Source organism: Oxyura jamaicensis, chromosome 5 (genome assembly GCF_011077185.1).
Source record: "Oxyura jamaicensis isolate SHBP4307 breed ruddy duck chromosome 5, BPBGC_Ojam_1.0, whole genome shotgun sequence".
Lineage (NCBI taxonomy): Eukaryota > Metazoa > Chordata > Aves > Anseriformes > Anatidae > Oxyura > Oxyura jamaicensis.
The window spans coordinates 35,506,243-35,527,718 of record NC_048897.1 but is presented as its reverse complement, the minus strand read 5'-3'; the positions used below and the strand labels follow the sequence as shown (position 1 = coordinate 35,527,718).

At 40.4% G+C, this 21,476-nt stretch overlaps 1 long non-coding RNA gene across 1 annotated transcript; it reads right to left on the bottom strand.

The window, feature by feature from the left end:
• Nucleotides 1-19,426: 19,426 nt before the first annotated feature.
• Nucleotides 19,427-20,823, bottom strand: LOC118167301. Its single transcript, XR_004751089.1, has 2 exons — nt 19,856-20,823; nt 19,427-19,589 (listed from the first exon to the last, which is right to left on the bottom strand). It is a non-coding gene; the product is annotated as an uncharacterized LOC118167301 (long non-coding RNA).
• Between the last annotated feature and the right edge of the window lie 653 nt (nt 20,824-21,476).

Genomic DNA, 21,476 nt, shown 5'->3' with positions numbered 1-21,476 from the left:
TCAAAATGGCCATATATAAAATAGCACGTGGTTATACAAAATTTTCAAAGAATAATAAAATGGTTTGGGTTGGAAGGGACCTTAAAGAACATCTAATTCCAACCCCACTGCCACTGAGGACACCTCCCACTAGATCAGGTTGCTCAAAGATCAAAGATTGCTTTTAGATCATTTAAGTTCAAAGCTATTATTACACATGGGGATTTTTTGTTTGTTTCTTTTTGTTTGCTTTTCCACTGATAAAAGACAACATGCAGTACTGAGTCTAAATTATACACATAACTCATATGTATTAGCTTAGATTCCATATATCTATAGTATTTATGTCTGGCTTTGGAGTGTTATGCTTCTCAGTAGGTATTTTTCATCAGTGCACTAAGCAGGAGAAAAGGATCTATCTCTTTCTAGGCATCTTGCAGGACTTTACTGTTACAAATAGCAATCAGATCACAAGTTAAGTATTTATACCTTGTCTTTGATGGGATGAATGCTCTTTTTCATAAGAGAGGAAACAGAGGGAGCTCATAATCGTATTTAAAAGTTAGTAACTGCCCAATGATGTGCTTGAATGAAGTCCTAATTAACCATAAGGAATATGGAAAGGGTAATCAGAAGAAGTATCCCTACTCCTCTGATGTCGGTGGAAATTATTCTATTGATTTTGCTGAGGGCCAAAGCATCACCTAGGCCTTTGACTCCAGCAGCTCTAGTCATAGAGCTTAAGTAGAGACTCACTTATTTGTTCTCATCTATTTCAGTGCTGTTAGCCATGTATTAGTTATCAGTTGCATATAAAAATGGGCTGGTATTCAGTCGCAGGCTTTGACTCCAATCAAAATGTTATTTGAGGAAGCAACTAAGTAATTTTGTATCACTTTAGATGTTCCTCTTCACCAAATCAAAATGTTTTATTTTTTCCAAAATTTTCAACCAATTCTGAACATAACATCAATGATTAAATTAATGGCTTTGTATTAAATCTAAGCAGAATGATTTCATCCTTAATATCTGTCATTCTCTTTAATCTTTGCTAATCTGGAAAGCAAATCTAGAAATCAGTTAAACACTTGACTGTTCATTCTGTGGTCTACATCCTAAACTAGTATAACTCAACCAATCGTGAGTTAAAGCCAAGAAAATTGTGTTAGTACAAACCAACTGAAGAGCAGACCCACATGTTCAAATTACAGAGTATATATTGTAGCATTGACAAATACTCTAAACGTCAAATTGGTAACTGGATGCCATACTTACAGCCCACTAAAATCACACTCACTATAATATTACAGTATCTTCTCTCCGGGAACCAGTTAAGAATGGAAATTTCACATATATAGGAAAAACTGCTGAGATGACCCCCAGATTATGAAAACGATTCCAATATGCATTCTTTATTTGGGAAATTGATTTGTGAAGTTTTAGTACAGACAACCTGCGTAACTCAAGCAAAGTGAGATGTTGAAGACATGCAGACAGCCTTTCCTTTGAAATAAATTTTAATTCCTCCCATGACTCTAGAAGGAAACTGCTTTTGACAGATTATATTTTGCCACTGTTTAATTTAATAATTCATATCAACATTTACCGAGGGAGATTCATTCATTGTATAAAAGCCAAGTTGCTGTCCATTCTAATGACTTTTATTACATGTTACTGTTGTGTTGTGGACCATGCAGGTAATACTGCTATGACTAAGCAAAAAGGACAGCATCAGAAAATTTGATCTTTGGTAAGGGTTTTATTTCAAACTGTCTCAGGTTTATATTTTGGGCCATACTATTTTGAAATAAAATCTTTCTCACTCAAAAACCTAACAATACGATGGGTGATGGTTCTTGTTCCTTTGAATGAAAATAGCTGCAAGCCATGTCTGTCAGTTTAAATATATGTGGAGACCCTGCAAAACAGTTACCATGTTCAAAACCTATTGATTTGACTTTGGAATTTAAAGTATATAGAATTTCACAGAACTTGGCCTCAGCTGTGGAAAGTCTGTTTCCCATTTATTTATTTATTTATTTTAAATGGATGTGGAAGGAACCAATGTCATATATATTAAAAAATACTGGTTTGCATTGCATAGGAATAATACCTTAGTCACAACCAGGATCAGGTAGGGGGAAATCAAAGCAACTTCCATTGCTTTGGCATGGAGTGAATACGTTCCATGAGTACACCTGAATCATTCTTAAGCTTTAGGAAAAATAAAAATAAAAATCTTAGATATTGTTAAATCCAAGTCCTGTGGAGTACATTCTGCTTAGGAACAATAGTCTATATGCACTGAAACGCTCATGAGAAAACATGCCTGATTTATATTGCTACAATAGAAAACAAAATGCTTTGAAACCAACCATGGCTGCCTATAACTCTCTCTGTAACAAGCAATGGATAAATAACATAGTAATATTAATAAATAGATAAATACTAATTAGTAATTAGTAATACTAATATAATTAGTAATACTAATAGTAATAATCACTTAATTACAGTATTCTTTAGAGTTCAGCTGTACTTTCTGAAGAGCCTCACAACGTCCTACCACTATGTACTCCAAATTTGGTCTGTAAATGGAAAAATGCAATATTGTGAAGCTGCAGTTTCATTAAGAATTATATAATTATTGTAACAGTTTTAGTTCTTGCACTTGGGCTAGAAGTAGATAGTTGTTTTGCTGGATTTACCTTTATTATTCTTCTGGGCCCACACCCTCAGACATATGAAATACATGCATGAGTTTCTCTACATGATGGCATGTTAGCCACCAAGATAAATCAAGAAACTTAGCTCAAACAATGTGATATTATTTGCTGTTTATGGAATGTCAATTCATTTTCATGTTTGTTATTAAAAACTGGAGAGTTCATTTTCATTTCTGTGTTATTATTTATGAAAATAGCACACACACACAAATTAATTTTTGGACATTCCCTTTCGACTAAATGTTCTCATTTCAATTCTGTTATCAAAAATGTGGATTTTTTGCAATTGCTTTTTGACCTCTATTGTGAGTGTGGAGGGGTATACCAATAGGCTCACTGTAGTTACCAATTTTATTTGATAATTCACTGACATTTATACATTGGATTCATAAACCATCAGCACTCTCTAACTCACTTCAGGCTTTTCATACAGTTCAGCAAACTCACTACATTTCTGATCATTTACAGTTATAAATACATTTTGTAGTGAAACCTTCAACTGGTCTACTCTAAGGATACTCTATCTCTGCTTTAACCCATGGATGAAGATTTGGAACAAGAAATACGTTTGTGAGAATTTTGTATTTTGTGATAAGATTCAAATAGTGAAAAATTGTCAGACAGACCCTCATTAATTTCAGTCCAGTAATATGGGATATGCAGAAATTTATATCACATGATTTTATTTTCAGCATTGCAGTGCACACGGGGGAAAGAAATAAGGATCCCCATGTGATTGCCAGCAAGTATACAGCAAACATGTACTTATTTATACCAAGGAGAGTCTTCCTACTGGAAATTGCCTGAAAACCAAGCAATATACTGTGCTGATTAATTCAACTTGTATAATTACCTAGAAGCAAGGAACAAGACTGACGGGAAGAAGAAATTTACTTCTTGTTAGATCAGTTCTAATCTCATTTCCACACAGCCTAAAAAGACTGCTTTAGTGAACCTATAGAGTCCTTCCTAAAGTTGCTGTCTCAGATAAGAGATGTTAAAATTGATAGAATCATAGGTCTATGCAAGTACAGTCCTTTAATCTTGGTGGGAGGACCTAGGTTTCAATATATCTAGGCTTTTAAGCATTGAATGTTAAGATAGTAGTTACAAAGAAAACAAAAGCAAGGGTGAGAGTCTGTATATTATATTTATGCAAGAAATCTACCCCAATCTGTCTATTGGGAGGCATTTTTGCAACAGTGTAATTTGCAGTTGCAATACACAGCACAATTCATGTAATTTTGTATTTACTTATCTAGATTGTTCATGTATATGAAGTCAGTGGAGTTATAAACATGATCCATACACTCATAAATAATTGTGGCTACAAACCACTGCCTTGAATTTCATTTAAGAATGGAATTTAAAGCTTTGTAATTCTGACTGACCAGGTCTCATGTTACAAATATTAATAATTCTTTACATGAAATAAAGTCATTTGATATTATTAAACACTGCAAAATTCTTTTGTAAGGATATCTTGCAGTAATGCTTTATAGGTTGGTGTTAGGCTACTACAATGATGGGCAGAATGTAAGACCAGAACAGAGCAGCATAACGTGGCCACTGTCACTCAGATTGGTTTATAACTGGTTGCAAAACACTGTACTAGTTTTCACAAAGAAAACAATGACTAACAAAATGTATACATTTATTCTTAGACACTAACTGCCTCTGGGGTACTACTGAAATTTGTACTGTGAAAAGCTCACTAAATCATTTATTACAACACATCACTAGTTACCAGCTAGCACAGCTTTATGCATTTTGTTTTCCATCTCTGTTTGGAGACAGCAGCATAAAGTCTCGCTGTAGGTTCCAGAGGTAAATATTCCCCTGCAAAGCAGAAGTCCTCTATTACCTCCAGTAACATTAAAGCAATTTCCTAACACAGTTCTTCCTTAGACAACACCATCATCAGCATATGCACAAGTATAAGCTGAATTGAACTGAAAAAGTGGCAAATTGATGGAGGACATCTGCCATTTTTCTCCCCACTCCTGCACTAGAGACTTCCTGTAGCAAGAGAAATTATATAATTCACTACAAATGATCAGTTAAAATTTAACACAAGTGCCAAATGTCTAGAGCTGCATTGATAAAACCATTATGCCTGCAGTCCTCTGGCACAAGGAGATTCAGGTTAGGCTGGTACATTTTTTAGAGCCATATTACATGTCCATGCTGGTCACGTGCATATGAAAATCAAGCTTCATTAGATATAGCAATGGTGGCAAGCCTAAAAAATGTCATGGAAAATATGTCAGCCGCAAAGAGTATAGCAATTACTATGAGACAGAGATAAGAAATAAGAACTGAAGTATAAATAGATGCCTCAGTAAATTATATAACCACATCCACTTATGCATGTGAAAATCAAACTATGCAGCAAGTAACTACAGCAGTGCTGTAAACATGACCATAGACAATCTTGTGCCCAAACATCTCCTGAAATCACCTATTAAATCAAGTAAAAATAAATAAAATATTTACTTCATGCGAGAGATTTGAAGAGTCGGGTTCTCCATTGATTCAGAGGCAACTGGGGCACAAACAGTGCAGTATCATCTCCCATACTGAATCCTTCACTTGTACTGCTAAAGAAGGAAAACTGGCCTACTGTCATGGCTCTAGCAAGGAACTCAGTAGTTTTCTGCTTTATGTTGTGGATATTCAGTTTCTGTAAGTCAGTTCAGCCCTGACTTACACAAGCACTATACATCTAATATCAAGCAGCTTTATGATTCTGCTTGTGGATCAGCATTCCCTTGATCAGATGCTGCTATTAACTCTTCTTTCTGTCATTCATTTGTGGCATCTCTTTTTACCTCAGGAAAAATAGTGCAGTTATTTTCTAACTATGTGCTTTTTACAAGGACCTGTACAGTGTGACTGAGGCTCTGCTCTGCTTTGTAAGAACAGAGGAAGAAGAGGACATGGAGGTAAAAGAATGGTTCATCCTCCTTACCTAATAAATCTTTTCACTGCTGACAGGGAATGGAAAAATGAGGCTCAGATAATAGTGGTGGGTTACCTGAGTCCACTACCTTTCATTTCATATAAATCACTGCAGACTGTGTCTGGATTTCAAATAGAAAGATTTTGTATTCAATAGGAGAAACCCTGTGTCATCTTGCCCCCTCTTAAGCTCTAAAAATATTGCACTCTCTTGTTATTTTTCCTAGACTGTTAGGATAGATGGGTCAGAACCCATAATCTTGTTCTTGAGAACAGAAGAAAAAAAAGATAACTAGTAAGAAATAGTTCAGCATGCTTTAATTTTTGCTTGTACTTAATTTCTTTGAAATGTCTAATAGAAGACTTGCAAATCTGACAAAACATGAGTTTTCTCCAACTCCTTAAAGCCAATTACTTTTTTTACAAGAAATGTGTTTATGTGAATTTTAGTGCTTGTGAAAAAGGAAGAGTGAAGTGTTTCATTCATTGGTGAAGCATCACACACCAGTCCCCGGAGCAGTTCTGCCAATGCAGTTCAGGCCCACACCTGTCCTGGAGCTATTCACAGAGCTAATCTATGCGGTTGTTATTCCCATGTGGGCAACTATCCATGAGAGGCTTGCCTGAGACCAGCCAAATTCATCCAACTTGTATTTTATTACACACAGGAAGTTTGATTTGAAAGAGTGAAGGGGCTAACTTGTTAACTCATGCAGTGCCATCTTCCCACTGAGTTTTTTCTTTCCTTTTTCAGTTACAGTAACTGCATCCTAGTCAGGTTCTTTGCTGGAGTTTCTGCAAGATTACAAGGACACAAGTTTATTAGGATTACATACTGTCCCAAATATTATTCCTACCAGATCATTTGTGGAAAATGTGGAGAAATCATAATAAGACTTCACACCCTCTCTAATAAAGCAAGGGCATATATCTCTACTATAACCTTCCCCATAAATTACTTGTTTCCTTCATTTTGAGTGCCCAGACTTGGTACTGCTGATGATCATGGGCATTTACCATGCCTGGAGGTACAGGGAGTACCTCCATACACATACAGGGAGTTTCTGTGACTGCTGCCAGTTCAGTCCCCAGGGGGCACCACTCTTTGTCACCTCAGTGTTTTTAAAATTTGGTATTGAATTCTGCCCTTTAGCTGCAAGGGAAAAAAAAAAAAGAAAAAAAAAAAAGAAAAAAAAAAAGAAAAAAAAAAAAGCATACCCAAGCTCCCAAGCTCAGACCGCAATGAAGAACTCAATCAATACATGACCTGCCCAGTGATATAATCAACAGGACAGCATGGATGCATTAACGAAGCAGAAGCAGCATCACAACTCTGTGTGTGTTGCAGTGCATGATGATCATTTCCTTCAACATGCTTCTTTTAAGCAAGAATAGTAATAAAGACCCACTTCAGTCATTTGTCCCCACTGTACTGTCCTCAGTTTTACCCTGATTCAGTCTTTTGTTACATAATGGAATTCCAGGCTCTTTCAGATGAGAGTTCTAATGGCAAGAGAAATCCAAACAACATAAAAGCTGACAGGACCTATATTACATATTTTTAATTACAAATATTTATTATTCCCCTTTGATTTATCTCTGTAAAGCGGACACTCTGAGTATATACTTATGCCTGAGAGGAAAATTTGAGACTACTTACTCACTAATTACTTTTTCCATCCTATCTTTACTCCATATCCTTTTTTTTTTTTTCCTTAGAGTTAACATGCAGAGTGTCTGAGGTCACAAAAAATGAGGACATGGAATAATATTAAGGGCAATACAAGCTTATAAGACCTACCTCACCAAACCAGCCAGGGTTCTGCTGTAGAGATAATACAGTCTGAGACAGCACTAACTTTGCTTGATAATTCCCATGTGCTTTTTCCACAACAGAAAGAACTAGGAGAACAGACCTTTTCCTCCCCTCCCAATTTCTCCTGCATTGTACATTGCCCTACCTCTCCTGTCCGATGAATAACAGCTTAGATGGTTAAAACTGGGATCATTAGGAAATTCCAGTTTCCTGTTGCACTGAAAGTTGATTGTTTATCTCTGTGCTTCATTCAGTCTAGACAATTTTGATTACTCACTGTCATCCTGTTTTTTGACCAGTTATTTTCTGGCCACTTTTCCTTTCCTGCTTTTATGCCACCTCTGCACAATGCTGCATATTTAAAGGAAAATAAAAGCTTCCATGAGAATTATTGTTTATTTAATTTTGATAGCATCTTTAGGATATTTTGCATCCTCAATGTTCCTGACATGATAGACATAACAGAATGAGCTCCAGCCTTAAAAGAGGTCCTTCTTAACTGAATAACTAACTGGAAAATTTGATTCAGCCTGTGCTGGCATGTGGGTTTAAAAAATAAAGAGAAAGAAAGAGGCAGGAGAGAAATGTGGTGCTACCAGACTATACATATAAATATATGTCAATAAAAGTACCCTTGAGGGTGAGAGGGAGTGTAAATGTCATAGCAAGGCTAAAGAGTATTGCTTTTTTTTTTTTTTTTTTTTTTCTAGTATGCAGGAGATAGTCTTTTAGCTTAGCATTGAAGGAGTTAAAATGAATGCCTTTCTGCCAAACATGGTTATCATTCAACACATGACAATATACAGGGCTGTAAAACACCCCTTCCCAAGTTCCCCAAATATTTCTTCACAAGAACTAAGTAAATTGTGAATGGATGTTATCTGAAATCTAAAGGTGGTTATTCTCTTAGTGATTAAAGAAAGAGGATCATCTTTCTGCAGCTAGTGGGCTCGAGTATAAGATGTCTTCTCTCGGTCAGCACATGTTTAACAAGACAATAATTCAGTAGCTTGTAAAATATGATTGCATATGAGATATTGATGGCCTAAGGGAAGTTCTGAATATCAGAGGTTCATAATTAGAATACCTATGCATTTGATCCAATTGATTTCCATCAGTGTCACAGACATGAGTGGTTATGAATTTCAGTCATCCCTGTCCATACAGACTGATTTATGCACTTCCAACTTTGGACAAATGAAGGGCAAATAATTAAATCCAAGCCCTTCTACCTAGAGAACTCCTTATTATTAGCGGGGTTCTGAGATTTGTAATTCCCCCTCCCAGTGCTTAAGATCTAGTTCTTCAGTTGGTAACTCATAACCTATTTATGCTTATGCCATCCATCCTCTTTCTGTCATTCTGTCCTCTTATCTGTAAATCCACAGTCACAACATGTAGGATGTGTGGATCTGCTGATAAGAAATTTTTGCAGGAAAAAGAATCTGGGCAGATCAACAGTTCTGTTGCCAGAGCTGCTGGCGGCAACTCTAACATCTCATTTATTCCAGATTTATAAAGATCCACTGTGCTGATCTGAGGATAGAGCTGAATATTTGACTTCTGTGATAACAGACTATCTAGTTGAAACCTGTATTTGGTACTAAATATTAAGTTAACTAGATACCGATAAGATTACACAGCGTGGGACAGAAAGCAAACATTTTGTTAGCATTGAGATTTTCATAGTTCCTGTCCTTTTTCTTTTTTTTTTTTCTTTTTTTTTTTTTTTTGTATTTTTAAATTACTGTATTTTAATGGAATTATACATAACTAAAAACTGAAGCACTGGAGTAGAGGTAGGGATTCATCACCCTGTAGCCATCACTTAAAACAAAAATAGAAATCCAATTGCATCATTCTTTTTAAAACTATTAAACACAGTGTTACTTGTGGAAACAGTACTCTATTAACTATGAGGGAGAAGAGCTAGGGAAGAAAGACAAGCAGGGAAAGCTCATATACAGTTTCCATTTCAATATTCTACAGTATCACTGGTTGCCCTGCCATTTATTTAAATAAAAATTAAAAAGGAAGATGCCAACTAAGCACCAGAAGGAAATAGATTTGCTAAATGATCCTTTGCCATTCAAATTGTCTCAGAAAGCTTTTTATTAATACTTTGTGTGTCTGTCCCTGCATGCCTGTATGTGCACATTTATCATTCTGAATACACAATACCAAATGCATAAAGAGAGATTTTGATAGGGCAAAACATGGATAAAGCAATTAGAGTAACCTTACTGTCAGATGCTCTGACACAGAGGCTCTGCCATCTCTGGGCAATGATAAAAGGACTTGGCTCTATCAGTGGCATTCAAAGTACACATGAAAAAAGACAGAGGGATGTCCATTGTAATTCTTTCTTGCCTAAGTATTTTCAAAGCTATACTGGTAGATGCTTTTCTCTCTAGGTAAAAACTGTTGCATTGCACTGCACAAGAATAAGGTTCTAAAATTAATTTAGTCAAAGAGTGACAGTAATTTCTCAAATAAAAAAAAAAAAAAAAAAAAGACTTCTACTGGCAAGATGCATTTTACAATTTACTGCTGAACTGCTGCAAGAAGCAGCTCTTCACTGAGCAGCATGGCGCAGGGCCAGAACGAGCTATTTCAAAAATCACTGTTGGGTATATACCAATTTGATACACAGGATTTAGCAATACAATTGGGAATGACTCTGTGTATGTGTGTATGTGTCCATGTCCTGTTAAATTTTAACAGTCTCTAACTGTATACTCATCTTCAGCATGAGGAAATTTGTTTTTAGACTGCTAAATTTGTTTTAAAAGACAGAAAATATATCAGGTTGGATAATAGATATTTTTTTCATTTACTTATTTTGTGTTGGAAATTCTTTTTTTTTTTTTTTTTTTTTTTTATGGGCAGCTCAACTGATAAAATGTCTCTTGTAAATCACTTAAAGCAAGGATGTAAATTTTATGAGTGTGAGCTATTGGCTAGCCTCTTCCACTTCCAAATTCTCCTGTTCAATGAATAACGCTTGGTCCTACAATAATGAATCACTAGAAAAAGACACAATATGCTTGTATATAAATATATACATATTTAGCATATTAAATTGGAATCCTTCAACCATCCGATCCAGGTTCATAACAGTTCAGGTTTTAATGTGATAAAACTTCTGATTTTTTTTAGATACTTACAAGTCATTATGAAATAACAGCAAGTTTTCAACTGATACAGCTAAAGAGAGTATGTTTAGTCTAAGAGTGTTTGCAACAAACTCCAGAGCTAAGTGGTTAAAGATAAGAGTAAGGTAAACCTAGATCAGTCAGCAAGGTGGCCTGTGAAACAAGACAAACAAGATTGCTAAATGGGGTACATTTAGCTTGATGCAAATCTTTCAGTGACACAAGAAGCACCACCTAGGAAAAACTTCCTAGATCACAAACAAAATTAAAAGGTAACACAAACACACTACTAGCAAACTACTAGCAATCATTCCTTCATTTAGAAATACCTCACATGGTTTCAGCTAGCATTTCAAGAATGCAATAGGCTCACTAAAACCACCTCATTTACCAAAATCATCATTCGTTAAATGATATGTACACCCAATGCCTTGTCTACAGGTAGCTTTTGTAGCAATACAACTATGTAGGTTGCGTCCACGACACGTATACTGCTACAATCCTAATATGGATGTAATTCTAGTCATTTAAATCACTTCTACCTACATACTTGTTTCCACATACACACATGAGGAAACTACTAATGAAAGCATATACACATTAGCACAACCAGAAACACACTGATGGGGTTGTATCATCTTCAATTACAGCTAAATGACATCACTTTGGAGTATTCAAATTATTACTCACATGAGTAATCCCTAATCATGAGAAGAGTGTCTGTGAAATTAACCTGCCAGTGAAAGAGAAAAGGATTGAGTCTGGAATTAAATAAATTAATTTAAAAAGCAGTCTTTCAGCTGTGAAGTTCTGTTTCATAAGCACAACTAGGTTTGCTTTCCATCGACCTTGGGAGCAATCCATCTTGGGAGCAACTCAGTATTTTTAACCCAATTTAGAAATTATCAAAACACTGGGGAAAAAAAAAAAATATATATATTTTTTCTTGTTTAATTTAATTTTCAATTAACCAACAAAATGATTTTTGAATTAAAATTAATTATGTGCTTTGAAGGGTTTGAGGGAGTCCTCAGTGATTACAGACAAAGTCATGGTTACCTATGTAGGTAGCACATACATTAATTATATATAGATGGCATTTCTTCAAAACTGTGTATGAATGTCTTGTTTTGTCAGTAAAGGTAAAATAATACTTGTTTCTTCTTGCATTCATTTACAATGACACTGTGAATGTCACACCCATCTTAAAACAGTTCAAATACTGTATTTATTTTTCTTTGTAGGAAAAGCATGCGGAAGAAAAGAAATATTTTTAACTCTGAACTTACAGGCCTAGAACTTATGGTCCTATGACTGCAGTTTGACCATGGTTTGATCCTCTACGGGTTGTGTGAAGACTGAGCATCACCAAAGAATCATAGCAGTGCTAGGGTGCTGAGGGAGTACTGCATCCTCTCCCAACACAGGCAGCCCTCTCCCTCATGATGAATCTTGGCTAATTCTTATGAAACAGCTCTGAAAGATAAGGGCTACTCGTGCAACTACATGGTACAGGACCAGAACTACTGTTGAGAAAAGCTTTTCTCTTTAATTTAATTTCCCCTGTTGGTTTTAATGAGCGAATGGCAAAGGCTACCAGCAGGAACTGGTAGCAACCCTGCTGCACAGATTTCAGTTCTAAGAAGGTGCTGATGAGGCTTTTCATTCAGGGCTCTGACCTTTCCTGCTCTTAATGGGTCACGGAGTATTTCCGTACAGTACACAGTACTTACTACAATAAGTGTCAGCCTGCCCAGACCTTGAGTCACTATGCATGATAGTAAACAGCTAATGAATTAGGGAGATGAAATTCCAAAATCTTTTGCCCTAATCTTGTAATTCTCCATCAAGATCGCTGACATTCACTACATTTTGTCACACATTAAATTTTGCCTGCGAGGACTGAGGGATCAGTTTCAATGACCTTTGAATGACCAACAATTCTCTGTGCTGCATGCATTTGTAAACACCCTTGCATTATGCTAGGATAGAAAATGTGTGTTTATAAATGAATAAATAAATAGATAAATAAATAAAATGGTTGCAGCTTGAAGTAGAATGTGCAGGAGATTGCTTCTAGGTAGCACTGATAAATAGCACAAGATTTCCTTTTAGAAGAGATGTTTTATGGACCTCTTTAAGCATCATTAAGTTTTCAGGAATGCTGAAGAGAGCATGATGGATTTGTTTTAGAATGTTCCTAGTATTTAGTTTTGATTCTGCTTAAAGGGTCATGTCAGAAGAAGGAGTTAAAAAGGAGAAACCAAAAACTAAAACTATCCAAAACAAAATTGTTAGCCATGTAAATCACCAATAAAAAAGGAAGGTATCAAAAGGTCCTAACATCTTTCACCAATGGCTGGAAATATTAGATTATATTTTACTATTTGTAGGAGATATTTTTTTTTGTGACTAAAATATAACATCTTAAGCAGAGAATAGTTTTCATTTCAAATGCTTCTTTCCTGAGTATTGCCTATGGATTAAAGTTTGGGTTTACTTTAAATACATGAATAAAACATTCCTGTCAAGACAAATATTTTAATGATGATTTTTTGTGGTTGCTTTTTCTTTAAAAGAAGTCGGTTACTTGAAAGGAGTAGGTGACTTATAGCTTTAGGGCGACTAAAGCTCATATCTTTAGTGTATGTTAAATTAGCCTTCTTTACAGTAATAACTATATATATTTTTAATAAAAGACAAAAAAAGCATATATTTGTTTTACCAAAATATATATATATATATGTGTATATATATATATAGTTATATAGTATATATATGTGTATATATATATATATATATATATATATATAATGCAGTTTTTATCCCTCTAGGGCAAGTTCCAATTCTTTTGGTTTCTTGAGGAAATAAATAAAAAGCATTGGCAGAGAAACTCCTGAAAAGACTGCCCAAGGGGGAGGAAAGGAAACACCTAAAAACTTCATATTACCAAGCACTGAGGTAATCAACCACAACTTGGGAAATGTCAAACAATGGTATTCACCTACCCAAAGATATTGCTGGTCAAGTCCTCAACTGCCATTTACAATCACTAACTAAAACATGGAATATAGCTGGAATATAAACAAGAGACAAATTAGTATTGGGAAGCTGGGTTTAATAATCCCCTAAAAGAGACCATCTGTTTATAAAGACCCCCTTTTCCTTCATCTCTGACATGTATTCTTAATATAGACACAGCTGGATTTTTTTTCCCCTTTTTTTAAACACCCTGCTACTATAAAGTCTACTTATAGCATATCTGGTCAGAGTGTTTGTCTCAAGTTTCAGTTATTATGTAAGCACTCAGGGGCAATAAAATTTCACATACAGTCAGCCAGCTTTAAAGTAAGTATTAAACCATCAGACTAACATAAATGCACTTCCTTTATTATTGATGTTCAATAGCACTGTATTCTTTTATTTTTTTCTGACTTTTAGCAAATGTTCATTAACATTGGAATAGCTGTCAGGAATTTAGGTTGTTTTCAAGTTCTTGATGCACTTTTGGAACTAGGGTTTGTTTTTCTTGTTTTCCTTATTAAATTAGTAAGAAATCACGGTCAATAACAGATATGACATTGACAACCTGACAAGCAGGTATAAAAGACTAAAATGATTTGTTGCCTGTGTTTCCAACCCACAGTGTAGAAGAAAAAGGGAAAAAACACCGCTGACTATACACTTCTCACAGATAGAGGTCACTAATGGACTGGATTTGAATCAGTCTGGTAAAAGCCTGAAAGTTATATGAAAGTAATCTAGTGAAAAATGAACTCATTTTGAGATTAAAGAGGCAGCAGAAATTATTAAAAAATAAAGTTCTCACCTTCCTGGAAAAAATATTATCCTAAATGTGCCTTCTTTCTAGACCTTTAAATAGAAAGTGCACTACAGGAAAAGCCTGATAGAGATGTTTGTTTGAACTCCTTTTTGTTTTCTTCACTCGCTAAAACTGTCTCTCCTTCTTTTCCGCTGGAAGGGTAGGAAAGTCAGCCCTAATGACATCCTACATTTTGGATACTGCTATTTTAAACAGTTTAAGGCAAGCACATTCTTGATTCTTGGAGAAAACCATAGCCTATGTAATGCAGATCCCAACTGGGAGGGTGTAGGGTTCTGCTAAGGAGATATGTCTACATCCTAAATGAAACTATTGAGTAGGCCAGGATATAAATGTGACTTGTAACAGTGGCTTAAATTAGATCCAGACTCTCAAAGCCAAACACAGATAACATCTTACAAAAAATATAGGGTGTATGTTTGTGTAAGGAGTGAATCTTTTAAGAACACTGGGTGCATTCCAGCACCACTTCTTGCTACAGCCTGGAACTTTGGGAAAACACTGATGACTCTTCTAGTCACAGGTAGTTTTACAGATGCTGTATTTACACCGTACTCTGACTTGTTTCACCCACAGTACTCCGGGCCTGCAGTCTCTTACTTCTAACTGCCTAGCCATCTTATCAGGATAGAAGGATAGAGCACAGCACTTTAAATAGCAAATCTCCTACAAATGGTAATGATTTTTGAAATCTCATGTCTCACATCATTTTCAGAAATAAGATCAGTATTAACATTTTAACATCACTTTTACCACTTAGAAATGCTGACTTTTGAATAGCACCTGTTGTATCATTTTGATTATGCAAATATTAAGTCCCAGTGATAACACTGCATACATTGACTCTTTAAAGGAAGAAAAAAGTCGGTAGGGATATAGGTACAGTACCTTTTAAATATTTTCCAAAAAAAAAAAAGCCAGTGTAATTTTCCCCCCCTTCCAAAAACCATATATTTCTGAAACCAGTTCATGAATTGCCTCTGCAAATATAATTGTATAAAGCTGCTCTTGGAGAAAGACAATGTCAGTGAAAGAAGCAATGAATGCAGCCCATGGAAGTTTATGTTTTGTTTTGTTTTAACCCACATAGTGATCAATCTCAACCTTTAAACTGGTTTAATTTCCCTGCAAGCACTGAAGTATGATGCAGTAAATAAACCTCTCTTTAACATACACCCTCTTTCTGTGCTCCTGTGTGTGTGTGCACCTGTGTGCATGTGTGTGTGCGCACATGTCTGTATGTGAGACAGAGGTCTGACTTGCTTTAGTGTCTTTTCCTGCTTCTCATGCAAGGAACCTCTCCCTTTCTATTCTGCTGAGCTCTGCATTAGGAAAAAAAAAAAAAAAAAAAAAAAAAAAGCATCTGAAGAAATCTAATCAGTACCTTCCACACACGGTACAGGACTTTACACGGATTTATGCCTTGGATTTATTAGCTTATTGTAAGCCTTAAAACAGATTTCATCCATTAAAATTAATTAAAAGCTCCTGTTGACTGATTCCCACTACGAAAAGAAGGTGGAGAGCCTTACTCTCATACTTTGCTGCTGATTTCTTTATCTTTCATGGGATTTCATCTCATGCTCTCAAGACAGAGATCTTTTCAGCTGTTTGACTTCTTTTGGAGATCTGTTTTTCTGCTCCCACTCCCCCTCCCCCTCCCCGTCTCCTCCGCAATATTTGCTGTTGCTTTGCCAGAGATCCCCGTCCAACTTGGCAGGTCTGCGAGGGACTCATTTGTACTTAGGAGTCCCGAGCCACCTCGCCCCCAACCACTCACCACCAACCCCCGCTCCAGAGGCTGCTGCTGCTGCTGAATCCTCCCGCCGGGCGCAGCTCCCTGCTCTCCCCGTTCTATCTCTTCACACTTGCCAGCTGAGCCGACTACCTCCTCCGATCAAGCTTCATTTTTTAAAGTTCCCGTTTCTCAAAACCACCTCCCAGGTCGTGCTCGTACACGCACTCTGTCGGTTCTCCTGCAGCAGGAGGAGTGCTCGGCTCCCCCGTCCGGGAGGCAGCGGGATGGGGGCTGCTTTGGGCAGCCTCCCCTCGGCGCTGAAATGGGGCCGGGGACCCGGGGCCCCGCTGCGGCTGCGAGCTCCAAGACCCGCTCCTAACGCGCCCGCTGCCGTAAAATCACCCGCGGCGCCTCCGAGCACTTGCCATTCATAAATTTGTGCGTGTCCGTGCCTGGTGCCGCACTCTCACAGGCACGGACGGGGCTGTATCGAGGCGGCATTTCTGCCACACGACCTGACCCCGGCTCCTCAACTTCGAGAAGGCAAAGGGCACCGGGTCTTTAAACCGCCCGGGGCTAGAATTACCGGCAAGGAAAAGATAAATGAAATCCCGACTGTACCTGACAGTGTCTGAGAATCCCTCGCCGGCACCGATCATAATCCCCCTGCGCGCCTCTGGCCCCCCACACCAAAACTTTGCCGCCGCTCCTGGCCGGTGGCCGCCGCCCGCCGCGGCCGCCCAGCGCCGCTCCCGGCCGGCCCCGAGGGCCCCGCTCCCCGCCGGCCGCCGCCGCCGCACCAGAGCGGCCCCCGCGCCTCCCGCGCCTTCCTCCGCCCTTACGAGGCAGCGGCATCGTCCTCCCCCCTTCTCCGCCACCTCCTCCTCCGGCGCGCAGCCCGCGGCTCTGGCATCCCCAACGCACTTTCTCGCCTCGGTTCGCTCCTCTTTTCCCCGCCGCTCCTGCTTCTCCGGAAAAAAAAAAAAAAAAGAAAAAAAAAAAGAAAAAAAAAAAGGACGAGAATACGCCCGGTCTTGGGGTTGCTTTCTTGCTTTCTTTCTCTTTTCTCTCTCTGTCCTCTGGAAATGGTGAGAGGATCACAGGATCACATGAGGAGCTGGCACGGAATCCCAGGACCCTTGGAAGTCGGAGGAGGCATCGGACACATATATGTGAGTATACGTGTGAGTGCGTGTGGCTGGCTCTCTCCAAGTCCTGCGCCAGCCTTCAGCCGGGATTGCAGGCTGATCTTTGCAGTAATGATGCCTCAGATCTGACTATTCCCTGCTAATGTAAGTCGTGCCTTTTTTTCCTCCCTGCCTGACACCCCAGGGAGATGTTTACAGTAATGAATTCAGTTGATAGCCATCTCTCTCTCTCTCTCTCTCTCTCTCTCTCTCTTTCCTGGAGTCCCTCCCACATTTCTAGTTTAAAGAATGCTTGGAAGGCAGGGCTGCAACCTAAAGCTTTCCAAGAGGCAAAGTCAGGCTAGGTTTTCTCTTTTCCTTTCCTTTTTTTTTTTTTTTTCCCTCCCACTCTTAACCCATTGCTTGCTGACGGCAGTGTAGCGAGCTCCGGCACTTCGGCATCGCCCCCCTACCCCACAAGCGGGGAGCAGAAGCCGGCGGGGGGTGCTGCCCGGGGGGTGCGCAGCCCCCGGACACCCTGCGGGCCGGGGCTGCCCGCAAGGAAGGTGCAGGAGGGGCTGACCGGGCCCCGCTGCCTGGGGGGTCCTTGGGGGTATGGGAAGGGAAGGGGGGAAGCGAGCAGAACAACTCCCCCAGCTGCGGTTCTAAACAGGAGATGCCCTCGCTAGCGATAGTTACAGCCGTGCTCTGCTTCAACATGGCGATATTTCATGTGCAGCCGCCGCCAAACCCGCCTCTCCCCCCTCCCCTTCTATCCCTCTCCTTCCCCCCTGCTAACTTTTAGGTGGGTAATAGCAGCACGGAATAAATAGAACACAGAATAAAAGAAAGTCCAGCCCTCAGGGAAGAGACGGACCTCCTTCAGCATTCCGTCTGATTTCCATGATCAGTCAGAAAGACTTTAAAACCACTGGAGAAACCACCTTTTGCCCCAAAGCGCTAACAACGCCCCCGTACTAATCCCTTCTGCAGCAGTTGCAGTGTGTGTGTGTGCGCGCGCGCGCATCCCGGGTTATCTGCGCTTGTTTCGGGGTAACCCTTCCCCCGCCGCCCAGTTCCTTAGTTAACTGCTGCCTTGTCCTGACAAGCCCAGTAAAAGCGAGATCATTTAATGCCGAGAAGCACCTGAGCGATAGGATGCGACCGGCAAGGTAGGACGTGGGGTGTATAAAGAGATGAGAATTTGCCTCAAACTCCTCCATTAGTAAAGAAAATTACGCGTTACGGCTTTGGCTGCGAGTTACTTTAAGAGAGGGGCTAGGGAGGGATGGAGGAGAGAAGAGGCGAGCTGATCAATGCCATGTGTCGAGGAAACAGAAAAGGCAACCGAAATGCCTCGGGGTTTGCTTCCCCCTCACTGCGCACTGGCTTGCATGTGCAGCTCAGCCCTACCTCGGGAGCTGAATCACTCGCCATTGTCTCCGCACCTCCTTCGCCCTTCGCTTGGGGAGTGCTGAATTATTCACGCCTCCAAAGCTCAGCGAGACCTGCCGAGGAGCCCGGGCGCGGGGCAGCCCCGGGCGCAGTGCTGCCGGCCCCCGCACTCACCCCGGGCCCTGCGGGGGGGTTTGGCGGAGCCCCCGCGGTCCTTAGCCCCGAGCTGAGCCCCTCCGTGCCCTCACCTACGCGGATGCGGGGCGTGATGGGGGGGCTCGGAAGGGGGAATGCAGGTAGCCTGGCGAGGGGCGACCAGCTGAGGGGGAGACGCCGTTCCCTTCCCCCCCCCCGGCGGCATGGCTGCCTCGGGGCCGGGGTCTGCTCCAGCCTCGCCTGGGGGTGGGGGTGGAGCCCCCGGGCTCTCGGCAGCTCAGCGGGGCTGGGCTGCTCGGGGAAAGCGGGTCTGGAGCGGTGCAGAGCCGCGGGGCCAGCTTCTGCTGCTCCCGTCAAAGAGCCAGGGCTGCACTCAGTTCGAATCTTTGCTTGCAGCTCCCAGATGGTCCCGAGGGATGAAAGGAGCAGAAGCCCCGTAGGGTCCAAAGCTGAATGAAAAACATTTTTCAAGGTTGTTCTGGGTCCTTTTTGACTTTTCCAAGACCATTTTTTTTAAAAATTATTATTATTGTTATTAAAGCTCTACATACTTTTCAAAGCACTTATTTACACATGATTTATAGCTCTTTCCTGAAGCTGATGGAAAGCCGGTGCATTTACTCCTGAAAATTTCCTTTAAGTCTTCATCATCCTATCTCCACCCGTCCCTTCTCCGCGTCCCCGATATTATCAACCTGTCCATAAAACGTAAGGCAAAGCAGACCTTTGTTGACCACGGGCATTTCTACCCCCCTGTTCCCCCCGGTCACGGAGGAAAGTGGAAATAAGAAAAACTTCTGCCCCACGGGCTCCGAGAGGTTCGGCGGAATTGCGCCTGTCTCCCTCCCTGCCTCTGCCCCTCATCCAGCCCCCGCTTCATGTTAGGGAAAGAAAGGTATTCAGGGCACACTTTGGTCAAAGCAAGACCCTGTCAATCCACAGAGACTCAGCGAGCCTTTACCTGCTCCCGCGGAGGTGGCTCCTCCTCGGTCGATCACCCAAAGCCCACCGGATCCGGCAGGTTGAAAGGGGAGAAAGTGGCAGAACAGCTGGGCTCCGGCATGGTATTGTTTTAAGGATCACCACCAAGGTCTCTGCTTTCCATAGCTGCCAATGATCACCATCACCCAAGGTTTCTCTCAAGGAAAGGAGGAAGGAAATTTACTTTCCAAGCAGCTATCCAGCAGGTCACTTGACCCTGACACCCACCGATGACTCCGAGGAACACCCCGCTGCAGCAGTTAAATGCCTCGTAATTTCCTTTCTTCTCTTTCCCCCGGCGGCTCCGGCGCAACGCCACCGAGCGATCTTATCGCCGTGTGATCATTATTCACCGGTGACAACCAGTGATGCTGAGCTCCTAAGTGAGGGTGACAGATTTCAAGCGCAAGGCTGCGGCGTGCCCTGCCTCAGACATATTCTTCCTCAAACTTTGCCTAGCAAGCAAGCCGGCGACTTAACCCTTTGCAGCGCCTTCTGTCGCACGGGCACCGGGACCTCAGCGCATGGAGGTGCGGGTACTGGCGAACAACCGCAGCACAGGCGGCCGCGTGGCTGGGGACGTTTTATTAAGTGTCATTTTCGATTCTCGATGATTTTCAATTGAAACAAATCACAACCGCCAACTCTGGGGAGCAGTTGGAGAGCTGAGTACTGCTCCTTTGTGGTTAGGGACTGGAAAAAATACTCTCGGCAAAGCAGATCTCATGGGGACTCACCTGCCGTCCCTACTTTGTCACCAAGTCTGGTGTGGAAATTGTCACATGCGGCGTAGGGAAACCTCTCACATGAGCGTATACAGAGCTGCTGCACATTCCTCAGCTTGATGTGGCTAAAAGTACATATCTGAAAGTGCTATTTACTCAGACCCTCGGATTCATCTCGTTTACAGGTTATTAATAACAGCAGAGAAAGGAGCAAGCAACATATTTCCACGGGGAAAAAAAAAAAAAAAAAAAAGTCTTTTTCACAAATGCACTTTGTAGTCAAAGGAAATATTTACCACCAACAAACTCCAGCATGTCAGAACATGTTTCTTCCAAAGCAGAAGAAAGCCTTAAAATGAAAAAGAAAAAAAAAAAGTGCAATTCAAAAATGAAATGAAGTGCACGAAAGCTTTCCAGACTCAGTACCACCAGCTCAGAGCCTGTCAAGATAACGCTGTAGCGCTGTAACGCGAAGTTATAGAGAAGACAAAAGGAAATCAGCGAACTCCATTGGCTTTCTAATATTCATGTATAAATCTTTTCAGTAAGTTATGATGACTGTCATGCTTCCCTGTCTTCTCGCCCCCGCCTCCCCCCCCCAATAAATAAATAAATAAATAAATAAATAAATAAATAAAGTGGGGAGGATGCTCTAACTGCAGCTGAACGACACTGAGAGCCTGAATGTGGGATGGAGCGCTGAGAGCTCCTACCAGAGCCCCCCTGGTCACACAGTGTGGCAGGACCCGGTGCGTGTGGAGGAGGATCCGAGTTCTATCTTTATTGAAGGTGTTAAGACTGGCCAAGGATGAAAAATCCTGTAATAAGCAAAGGGAAAAAAAAAAAAAAAAAAAAAAAAAAAAAAAAAAAAAAAAA